This window comes from Psammomys obesus, unplaced genomic scaffold (genome assembly GCF_907164565.1).
Source record: "Psammomys obesus unplaced genomic scaffold, mPsaObe1.curated_primary_1811, whole genome shotgun sequence".
NCBI lineage: Eukaryota > Metazoa > Chordata > Mammalia > Rodentia > Muridae > Psammomys > Psammomys obesus.
Genome location: NW_026594216.1, coordinates 3758782 through 3771511, shown reverse-complemented (window position 1 = coordinate 3771511; position 12730 = coordinate 3758782). Strand labels below are relative to the sequence as shown.

Below are 12730 nucleotides of genomic sequence, written 5' to 3'. Positions count from 1 at the left end.
AGCCTGGGGTGACAGACTGATAGGATGGTAGTAACAAGCAATATTTCTTTGATTGCCCGTTCATTACTTAGTGCGCTCAGCCCAGCTCTATGCAAAGATTTCCTGGGCTATCCCCGGGAGATTTGTTCACAAACAGAATCTACCCAGATATAACTGCTGTTTTTTTTTTTTTTCTTGCGTGTACTAATTTCCACACTTTGGACCTATGAGATCTTTGATCTGTTCTCTACTTTTGGGGTGATAGATAGATAGATAGATAGATAGATAGATAGATAGATAGATAGATAGATAGATACCAATAGCTCTTGGAATTTTTGAAACCTTAACACCTTTTTTTTTTTTTTTTGCATGTTTCAAATTGTGATAGAAAATCAATTCCTCTTCCCGAATACTGTATTTTATAAACAGTTGTGGATCAGAATAAGGATACATTGTCAGAGCCCCACATCCATGCATCTGTGTCTCAATCTTTCTGGCTGCAGTATAACCTCAGAAAACTCTTTCTTCATTGATGGGTTTCTGACCTGTAAACTGGGATTAATGAAAACACTCCTTCTATTGAGTTGGACCTAGTTAAGAGTGAGGCTTGGCTTTCATTGGCCATTATTGGTACTAAATGGGAATCTGGAACATTCAGTGCATTCAGGAGAGCATAGAAAGGTTGCTCTTCCACTCTGTAGAACTGTGTTTACAAATATTGTTCAAGGTACTTACCATGAGCTAGGTGTGTGTGTGGGAAGGAAGGTATGCATGCATTATGAGTTCTTTTTAGAAATAGCCTCTCTTCAACTCTTCATCTCTAACCTTAAATCATATTTGTGTGCCTTAAATATTACTTCCTCGGGATTCACCCTTACCTTTGTTCCCTGAGCAAATCATTTTTATTGAACCTATCTAACAAGTATCCCGAAGCATCCAAAACACCAAGATATCTGCTGTTGCAATTCTAGCTCAAGCTGTAAACGAGCATGTAATAGAAGTTTTGGTTTCTTTAAAAACTCAGTTATCTTTTTTTCTTTCCAATTCTTTTATTTTTTTTTATTTTTAATTATACTTTATTTACTTTGTATCCCCCCTTTAGTTCCCCCCTTCTCCCCTTCCAATCCCTCTCTTCCTTCCCCTTCTTCACACACTCTCCTCCTCAAGTCCACTGGTAGGGGAGGGTTTCTTTTTCTTCCTTCTGATCCTAGTCTGTTAGGTCTCATCAAGAGTGGCTGCATTGTCTTCCTCTGTGGCCTAGTAAGGCTGTTCCCCCCTCAGGGGGAGGTGATCAGAGAGCAGGCCAATCAGTTCATGTCAGAAGCAGTTCATGTCATATCTTATGTAAATATGTTTTTGTATTAATCCCAGATGTGGGATTTTAGTTCGGGGTTTAGTTTGTCCACAGCTGATAATTGCCCCCTTCAGGGTATGGTCTTCGCTGTTAATGGCTTGCCTGATGCAGCACAGAGAGGGGCATCCACTAGGACTGAGGGAAATAAAGAGAAGAAAGAGAAGGTGTGGCAGTTTGGAGAAACTAGAGACAGACAGAGTGGCAGCGTGGAGGAAACAGGTCAATGCAGCGGCTTGGAGGAAACTGCTTGCTGTATTTGCTGTTGATGGAGACTCCTAGTCTCCAAAAGAACACATCAACCCTAAACAGCCAGGAGAAGTAAATGTGTCCATGCCTCTTTTCTCCACTAACCTTCTCTCTCTTAACTAGGGTTCAAGGGTTGGTGGAAGGGAGGTGGAGGCTTAAATATCCCACATAAAATAGAGTTTAAATACAAGCTCAAAGTAATAAAAGATGCATGGTACTGTCATAGAAACAGAATGGTGGATCAATGGAATCGAATAGAAGACCCAGAAATAAACCCACACACCTACGGATACTTGATTTTTGATAAAGAAGCCAAAACAATACAATGGAAAAAATATAACATATTAACATATTCAACAAATAGTGCTGGTCTAATTGGATGTCTACATGTAGAAAATGCAAATAGATCCTATTTATCATCCTGCACAAAAGTAAAGTCCAAGTGGATCAAAGACCTCAACATAAAACCAGATACACTAAATCTGTTAGAAGAAAAAGTGGGGAAGAGCCTTGAATTCATTGGCACAGGAGACAACTTCCTGAACAGAACACCAATAGCACAGGCTCTAAGATCAATAATCAATAAATGGGACCTCATGAAACTGAAAAGCTTCTGTAAAGCAAAAGACACTATGTCAGAACAAAACAATAGTCTACAGACTGGGAAAGGATCTTCACCAACCCCATAATCTGACAGACGGTTAATATCCAGAATACATAAAGAACTGAAGAAGTTAAACACCAACAAACCACGTAATCCAGTTCTTTCTTTCTTTCACACATACACCAAATTCATATTTCAGTACCTGAAGCCCCTCATTACCATTGCTGATACAATTACTGTCATATTAACATAGCTATTATTGATTTCATATTAAATTTTATTCCAAGATAACGTTTGTTACTGAAGCTTCAACAAAGCATTACTATGAGATGTTGCTATTTTACATGAAACTTAGTAACAATCTGTCCATACTATTAATTTTTTCTTTTTCAATTGTTAAAGCCAGAATTTAAGAACTGTTGCCTAGTAAAAGTATTCACTTTGGTTGTTTATTAAAGAATATCTCCTTTTGTTAGCCTCTCACAGAGAATCATCTGTGTTCCTTCTGCACTCCCTCACTCACTATATTTATGGTGGTGCTCCTAGGCTTTAACAGCTCAGCCATCTCTCCAGCCCCACTCAGTTACTATAGAAGCACCAAGAAGTCCAAATGAATCTGTTCTTTTATCAACTTTAAGAGATTTATTTTACTTTCTTAGGTGTGCAATAAATCACTAGGATTCTTTTAGAAAGGAAAAATTGAAAAAACACCCCCAAGATAGAAACAAATGCATTATCTTTTCACTCATAACTCATGTGGACTGAAATATCTATTTGTTTCTCTTCCCTCTTTCATGATTTCTCTCAATGTTGAAAAGGTTCTCAGAACTCACTTGTTACATGGCAGGAAATTTTAAGCCTACAGTGTGAAACCCAAGTAATAAGCTGTGCACTCTAAAAACCACAAATATATTTGTGTTTTGATTAAATTCATCGGAAAATGCCTAGTCTAGGTTTAAGTGAATGCCTTTCATGTTTACAACAGCCAAATGTTTCCTCCCAAATGAAGCGTGACAGTCAGCCACTTCTATGTTAAGGCCTCTCAGAGGCTTGAGGTCAACACATTGTTTGAGAAGCTGAGAAACGATGCGAAGTGATGACCACATGGCAGGCTCCGGACTAGGTAACTTAGAATAACTTCACAAATTCCTGTTGTCATTTCAGTTTTACAAATAAGAAAACTGATCTTCAGGGAAATTATATATGGCACTTATGTGACTTCATGTCCAAAACTAAGGTTTTCTCCCACTCTGATGAGACTATAAGACCCGGATCAATAAAACACACACACACACACACACACAAACACACTCACTCACCAGTCTCAGCAGTCAGACATCCTAGTCTGTATCTAGTACACACAAGTATTGCATATGCAAGCATCAAGGAAAGATGATTATAAATGGAGCCATGTGCTGTGGTCCTCCTGCTAAGAATGGTATCACTGCTCTCCACCTCTGTTTCTGTGACTATGATTAAGTACGTTGGCGTAACTCATCTCGGTGGACCAATGACCTTCCTCTCAAATAAGAAATGGATAAGAATGTCCTGAGTATACATGAAACAGAACTCCAGGGTGGCTTCACTAGAGAACCTTTCAAGAAAAGCATAAGCGGAAGCCCAGCCTAATGTATAAAGAAACAGGTTGGAACTACTCATACTTGCTACTACGTGCTCAACTGCAGATCTTGGAAATTCAGAATGTCATAAGGAAGGAGAGACACCTTAGATGGTGACCTTACATATTACAATTGAATGACATTGATATGGCATCAGCCTTTCATTGTCACATCACATACTTTTGCTGTAATTTTCATATTAAGAATGGTTTCACAATCACGACAGAACACAATGGAAAGCCACCATGAAAATATTTCTTCACTGTCTTTGCAGGATCTTAACTCCTGTCTGTCCAGACCACCTCACTTATAGCACAAGAATTTATGATGTGTTTAGTATTCCTTCAAGTTGTTTTTACACATTTTTAATGAACATGTTTAAGAAAGCTTTGCTATGGAAAAGATAAAATTTGTAAAAAGACTTAGAGGTAGAGATATGGATGTGTCAGGCTGCCCTATGGGGACCTAGCAAGCAGAAATCAGTAATATATTATTTTCACTTCTTACTTTTAAAAAAGCTTGCTATGCCATGACAGTTCGTGGAAACTTTGGGGGATGTTTGTTTGGCTTAAATTATTCTTCCCAGAGTCCCAAGTGATTCCTTTACTCAAGGCATATTGTTGAGTTCTTCTACATTTACTGTGAGTTCTATTGGAAATGATGGTGATTCTATGGGACGGGATAGAAAAATATGGTGGTTTCTCTCCTGAAAAAAAAAAAAAAAAAAAAAAAAAACACAAATTCATCTGCCCTCATAGTTGCTGTGTTCTCTAGAGGTGTGGAAATAGACTAATCATCCTGAAAATGGAATTCATTTCTTTTGTACAGAATTCTGTGTTCTCTGGGATTTCTTTTGTTTTTAGGGATGGAGAAGACTGGTCCTAGAATTCATCATTGAGACAAAACACAAAATATAAGTTGAGGAAACTGAGTTTGATATCATTAAGTGAAAGCCCGATTCTCTCGCTAAAACTGGGAATACTTTGTTGTTCGCTAAATTATATTGTATGCTTATTTATTCATTTTACAAGTAATTAAAAAACAGTTTAAATCATATCTCTAAAAAACAGGGATATCGTAAGGAGTTTTGTGTCCTGGACATCCTAGGACATAACCATGACAGAGTGAAGAAAAGGACACCTGTGGTACTTTTTATTACCGATTGTTGTTAGTCTGGCAGCCGAATGGCATCACTGGGCCATTTGTATCCCTAAAAGAATTGTTCCCAGGGGGCCCTGGGAACAGAAACAGAGCCTGAAGATATTGTACTGGCCATCTGGAAGCAGGACCAAGAGAGTTTCAATAGAATCCTGGTTTATCAGTCAAGTAGAGTTTAATTACTTGTTGTCAATGTATTAGTCAATCAAGTATCTTAAAACTTTAAAACTCTGACAACTCAGCTTCTTTTTACTGTTAGCCTTACGTTTTGTTGTTGTTGTTGTTATTTAAATTATGTGTGTGGTAGGAAGGCAGTATGTCCACATGCATGGAAGTACCCACAAAAGAAAGAAGAGCTACATCCTCTTAGTTCTGGAATTACAGGTGATTGTAAGCTTCCTGGTGTGGGAAATGGGAATTAAACTCAGGTCCTCTGGAAGAACAGTGCATGCTATTAACTACTGAGCCATCTCTCCAGCCCTGAGGTTTATTTCTTTCTGAGAATTTCATTCCTTGTAAAAGCACACTGTGTTGCAGAAAGGGACAAATAATGACTTTGGAACTGTAACTGTCAAGTTCAGCTCAGTGAGTGCTTCAGAGTAAATGGGGCAATAATCTCAGGAGTTTGGAGCTGGTCCATAGTGACAGCTAGTCCTTCTTCCACATTATGGATAATACTAGGCTATGAGAGACTAGGCTGGAAGGACAGGAAGAAATTATTATATGCCTAGGATAGGAAAACAAGCTTCATACATATGTTGCTCTAATTAGTAATAAAACTAGACAGGAAACTTACCAAGTATTTCTAATATTCCTGTGGAGAACACATACATTGAATTTTTATTTGTGTGTGTGTGTGTGTGTGTGTGTGTGTGTGTGTGTGTGTGTTATGTGTGAGTATCTGAAGATCCCTTGCAGCTAGAGTTACAAGCAGTTGTGAGTAGCTCAGCCATGGGAATCCATAATCTAGATACTGGTTGGTGTTTTCTTTGTTTGTTTGTTTGGTTTGGTTTTCCCAGAGGAAAAGGATAGTGAAGTACTGTGTATCAGAAACTCTAAATGATAGTTTAATGTTATGTGACTTAAAATATAAGCCCAAATTCCAAGGTTAATATGATTTTTGTCTTTTTTAGCTTAAGTCAATATGAATGGAATAAAAGATTCAAGGTCTATCTTGTTAGGGTTTCCATAGCTGCAACAGAACACCATAAATAAAATACAAGTTAGGGAGGAAAGTGTGTTTTGGCTTCCATGTTGCTGTTCATCATTGAAGGAAGTCACATCAGAAACTCAAACAGGGCAGGATCCTGGAGGCAGGAGCTGAGGCAGAGGCCATGAGGGGCATTGCTTACTGGCTTCTGCCCCTCCATGACTTGCTCAGCTTGCTTTCTTACAGAACTCGGGACCACCAGTCCAGGGTTAGAGTCACCCACAGTGGGTTGATTCAGTAAGTAATGAATCAAATGCCTTATAGCAGGATCTTATGGAGGCATTTTCTCAAATTAAGATTCCTTTCTTTTAGATATTTTTAGTTTGAGTGTCAGTTGACATAAGACTAGCCAGCCCAATGTGTAACCTTACTTTCCTAGATACAAAAATGTCTCAAGATCATGTCTATTTTTACTATAATAGTATTTATTCAAGCAAAGACAAGTACAAATCCAGAATAACAATGTATAAAGGACACTTAACAGAGAACAAAGTTCTTTGTAGGTGAAAAGTATCCAACAAAATACTCTTTCTTAGAGAAAGCTCTCACTCTTTCTCAGAGAAAGCAAAGAATGATAGTTGTAGTACTACATTCTTCCCTGGGTATCTCCATACTTCCATAGAAACCAAAAGCTCTCCATATTGTATCTTCTGTATATTCTCCACTTTCTTTTAATAAATATTCCCTATGTACATTCACTTAGTAATTATACTAACAGCATAAGTAGAGTAGTTCCTTTGAAAATACAATCTCCCTTTAAATTCATCATCATTCTGAAGTGTTCTCATAAATTTTGTTGCTGATTTGAGATCATAAATGGTATATTTATTTATATTAAAGTCTGCCTGCTGTTCATCTTGGGGTTATTATGTCTATATGGTTATGGGAAGTGATGAGCCAAATTTGATTTTCATTCTGCTCTAGAATTCTTGCATCTTGTAATCACCATTCCATTGATTGCCTAGGTGCTAGTTAGAATCAATAAAAGGAGTAGTTGTAAAATTATCTGATCTCGTGTTTTATAATACAAGTCTAGTCACAACAGAGGATTCAGTTCCATAAACATTATCTGGTAATGACAGTGTGTGTAGTTCAGACTATAATGAGAAAAATAAAGCTGGAAACTTAAATTTTGGACTTTATGTAGAATAGGGTTTATTTTCTAAAATAGAATGTTTTTTACTGTTTTATGGATAATCTTATAATTTTATTAATGTTTTACCATTTTAATCGCTCTCCCTTTCAGAGACTATGAACACTGGTTTACATGTGTTTCAAACTTGTCTCTGGTATAACTAATGCATTGCTTAACGTTCATTAATATAAGAGCACAGAGACATTAAAACTCATGGACCTGTGCTGAGAAGAGTAGTTTACAACCTCAGCTTTATATAAATCAGAAAATCCTTGGCAATAGAAAGAAACATTACCAGCTAAAATAAGTGTGGTAGTGAAGATCCACAACCCTAGAACTCGGGAAGCCAGCCCATGAAGATCCAGAGTTAAAGATAAGCCTGAGTTACACACACACACACACACACACACACACACGCACACACACACACACATAGACAATCAGAGGCTGAGTGAACAGTTTTAAGCATTTGTGTTTCTCACAAAGTAATTTCATTGAACAAAAACATTTTCAAAATGATGGTGTTTTCTATGGAATTCTGTTAAGCACTCACAACTCACTGGGGTACCTTTCAGATGTCTTGAAATATTCAAGGATGATCACACTTTCAGGTAATTAAGTAAAGATCCTTGATTGTGGCTCTAAAAAGGAAATGCAATGTATACAATTTCAAAACCAATCCAGAGCACTTTGCTTAGAAAATCAATCTTAACAATTGATGAATTGTATCCTCTACTGGGAAAGAAATGTGCTCATGGCATTTTGGAAAACATTCAGGACAACAGTCAGGTTCTTTTAGTAAATTTCCTGACAATCATGGGCTTTTACCAATCCCCTATGCCTGGAAATCACATTTCCTCTGTCAATTTGCAATGTGCCTAGGAAGGGAATTTTCTTTGTTGATTTCAACTATAAAACATATGTTTTTTTGTTTTTTTTTTTTTTTTTTACTTTTACAGATATGTAGCAGCCATTGGCTTTTAATATTTTATTTTGTAATATTTTCTTCTATGTTCTAGGTTTGTCTCATTGGAATCCACGTAATTCTATCTGCCATTCTCATCTGTCTGTTTTCTCTCATTCCTGCTCTAAAACAGGACAGAGTATTTACTTCTGAGCATGAGATATATTAGAAGAAGGGAAGGAGAGTGGCCTGCACTCATTTTGTCTGGGTTGTTCTGTGACTTTATACTCTGGGGATAGACGTTTTGACCATTGACATAATTTTTGCATCTTCATGGCAAAATATTGTATATATCTCAAAGCCTAATGAAATAAGGATCTGCCATTGTTGAAATGGTCAAGGAAACCTTTACTCCTGTTCTCAGACCTGTGTGCTCAATGGTAATCATGCTTCACCCTCAATGAGTGCTTCTGTATTGAGCACTGTCCCATCTGAATGGGGTCTCTCTGTTTGTCTGCACAGCTATTCCATGAGGTGAGAAACATTTCACCCTTCTTGCCTGCACAAGAAAACTATTGAGAGATGAAAGAAACATCATTGAGTGCTCTTCTACCCAATCTCTGTGCATTCTAGTTCTCATACAAGTCCAGGGTTAGCTGATCCTGTGAACAAAACACTGGCATGCCAAAATTCTTACCTTCCATTGGAGAAATTTCTGTTATTAAAATGGACAGGTGCTATTATACCTGTGGCTTCCAACTTTTCAATATTGGAACTTCTCATGTAGTACCAAGCTGAGATGTGGGACAAGCACAGCACAGGGAAGGCCCGGAGATCTGGGCAAGCCTCCAGCCGAGGACCAGGCATAAGCAGAAAAGAAAATGACCTTTGGGAAATAACATCAGCTAACTTTTGTTGAGCACTTTGCGTGTGAGAGATCTGATGCAAGGCAATGCCTTGTTTAATTTAAGCTTCTTATAATTATTCTAAGTTTACCAGTGTGCAGCTGGGGTTTAAAAGGTTAGGTAATTTTCCCAGGATTGCATAGCTGCTAATGACAACAGCAGAATTCAAACTCCGTTAAACTCACAGGGCCCACTTTTGGCCTTCTGGCTTCAGTTCTGTTGTTGGAAGAGCTTTGAAATTACCATTCCTGGCCTTTTATTTAAAAAACAAGAACAACAAGACAAAATCTGGACAAACTGAAAATCTGTGGATTTCACTGGGCCATTCAGAGATGATATTAAAAGGCAAATCCCCAACCCAAGTTCTAAAGAGAAAGACAGACACATCAGAGAAACAGCTGAGATGTGTAGACATGGAGACTATGCTGCTCTGCTCGGCATGAACTAGTAGAAACACATCAAGAGAGATTTTGATGAGCTGTTGTTCATCTAGTAAAAATTAGCACATGTAAGAGAAATTCAGAACAACAGCTTTGGAGGAGACACACACACACCCACACACACTTTCACAGGTAAAAAGGAGTTACCTCCTCAAGAATATGGACTCATTCACTAGGCTCTATAATTGGCTCTATCATCAGCTAAGGAGAAGACACATCCTCGCTCTAGATCTGCCGTCTGCCAACCTCACCGACTGGGGAAAGGCGGGATGCAAGAGTCAGGTAGCCAAGAAAATGAATTAATAATATTTTAACCAAGAAAATATAAACAGCGGGCATGGATTGAGCATGGAAGGAGCCTTACAAAGAAAACAGATGAAAGAAGATCTGATGAAAATACTGAGATTTAACCAAAACCCATAGAATTGCCCTCTCTCTCATGGCTTGTCACCCAACCAAAATGATTCTAGTTTAAAAGGCTGCAAGATACAGATTCTCGAAGTCAAAACTAAAGCATTTTACTCCACCCTCATCCCAATCATACACACCAAGAACTCAAAGCACACTACATTCAAATTTTAGAAAACCTTTAACAAACACAAAATTGAAAAAAAATATATATATATCCAGAAGGGGAAAATACTTTACTCACAGAGAAACCTATAATATATATAGTAATTATACTGAGCCTCTTTTTAGAACCAAAATTATAGAGTGAAATAATCAAAATGTTGAGTGAAAAGGAAACCAGCCTCAAATTCAATGTTCTTCAGCACCATGCTTCAGAACTCAATATATAAATTCTCTAGGCAGAAGGAAAAGAATGTGAGTGGAAATGTAGATATACGTTCAGGAAAAACACCAACGCAGAAAAAAGTAGATGTGCTGGCTAGTTTAATGTCAACTTGACAGAGGCTGGAGTTCTCAGAGGGGAAGGAGCCTCAGTGGAGAGGACGCCTTCATAAGATCCAGCTGGAAGGCATTTTCTGAATTAATGATCAGTGGGCTAGGCTCTATTCCTTTGCGGGTGGTGCAATCTCCTGGGCTGGTGGTCCTTGGGTTCTCTAAAAAGGCAGGCTGAGCAAGTCATGGAGAGCAAACCAGTAACTCTCCATGGTCTTGGCCTAAGCTCCTGGTTCTGGGTTTCTGCTCTGTGAGATTTCCTTCCCTCGCTGCTTTTGAACTGTGAGAGAAATAAACACTTTCCTTGCCAAGTTGCTTTGGTCAAGGTGTTTCATCACAGCTATAGTAAATAAATAAGACAGAAGGTAAACATGTTTTTAATTCCTTTTTCTTGCACTTACCTGCTTTTGGATAACTCTTTAAGACTACAGTAGTAACAATGTATAGGGTGAGTGTATATAGCACATGGACCAGTGAGGTGAACAACAGTGGCTTCACCAGGGACAAAAGTGAGCAATGTTTAACCCTGTGATACAGCTCCCACACTGTGGATGAAGCAAGGTAGTTTGGTTTAAACATAGACTTATACCACTTTTAAAAGTGCATCATAAAGTCGAGGGTAATCATTAGATTCATTTAAAATATGCAAAAGTAATATGCTGAAAAGATAGAACACATGATCTTAGTAACAGAGAAAGCAGAGAATGATGGCCGAAAGGAAGGAGGGTAAGGCAGGAGCAGAGAACACAGACCTCATCCCAGGAGCACTCGCTCTCTCTTATTTGCCCAGAAACTCATAATTAAGACAGAACTAGGATCCCCAATTAAATCAAACACAAAATCACTCAGCAAAGACTGAGCAAAAGTATCATATTTACAAACTCTTGTTGGTTAAAATATGTTGTTCTGCTTGTAAGCCAATGTCAAGCATGCAACCTGCCATTAAGCAGGCACGTTGTGAATATTTGTTCTCCTTCACGTGCTGGCACAGACCGGTCACCTCCATTGTTAGAGATGTTGAGGCAGTAGGATTACAAGTTCAAGGTCAGTCTGAGCTACAGAGGAAGTTCAAAGACAATGTAGGCAGCTTAGTAAGAATCTGGCTCAAAGAAAGGTAGAAAGTCTTGAGGTGTAACTCAATAATAGAGTTAAACCTCCCTAGCTTAGCATGGGGAGGCCCTAGTTTTAACTAGCACAATACACAAATACACAAATTAATGAGTAATAAATCGACGAACTAAAGTAATAGAGAAAACAACGCTATTTGAAGGCAGAGTAGGATGGAGTAATGGGTATGAAAAAAGTGGGCATCTGTAGCTCCTAAAAATCTATCACATTTTTATAAAGAACCAGAAAAAAATGAATTTTAAGTGTCTAACCAGAAAGGGATGGTAAAGAGAAATGTTAATATATTATATACATATATTGAAAAGCTACCATGTAGCCCAGAAATAGGTAAACTTATCATAGGATTTAAAGTATGATTTTATACTGTAAATGACATGAAAATTAAAAATACTTGTAAATTGTGTCACATGACAAGTCGGAAAGCTAATAATTAGACACCCTTAAGCCATGCAAGCTTTAACATTTAGGGCCAAGGGTTGGAAGAATAAAAACCAAATTTATGGCTGAGATCAAATTGATAAAGTTAGATACCCAGAGTGTGAGAAATGCAGCTAGGGTATGGGCAGAATACAAAGCGCCAAAGAAGCCTCAGCATGTCTTCCATGAGAAGAGGTAATTTTGAATGCTTCCTGTATGCCAGGATTGTTATTTAATTCCTGGTAAAAATATACTTAAGTTGTAATACATATGGCATAAACAATAAACTACTATAATCTAGCTCATTCATGTGTTTAGTATGCACTTACTGAACATCTTGGAGAAGTGAATGTATAAATTGCAAAAGTAAAGAGGGAAACATACGAAGCCACAAACGAGAGGCAAATAAGGGTTGTGAAGAAAAGCTACCGATGTTGATTAAAGGGGAGTTTTACAAAGGAGGGTCAGACATGGAAGCAACAGGACATTTCAGAGTAAAAATCTAACCAGCAACCCAAGCTGGAAGAAGGAACACCTCTGAACATCAGAAAGGATGCACTAACGTGCTCGAACAGAATTGGATATTTAATGAACACGACCTCCTTTGTCTTAATTGAGCTCCATGTCACTCAAGGCCCAGGAGCCAGATGAGACTGTTAAATACTGTGCTGGAATAGGGTAGACGAGTATCTGGCATTTTCTTTGGAGGTTAAATATCTACCCTGGGA

At 38.0% G+C, this 12730-nt stretch overlaps 1 protein-coding gene across 7 annotated transcripts in view; it reads left to right on the top strand.

The window, feature by feature from the left end:
* The window catches only part of Ntng1 (netrin G1), a 359263-nt gene that overhangs the window by 89643 nt on the left and 256890 nt on the right, over nucleotides 1-12730 (top strand). The window lies entirely within an intron of this gene.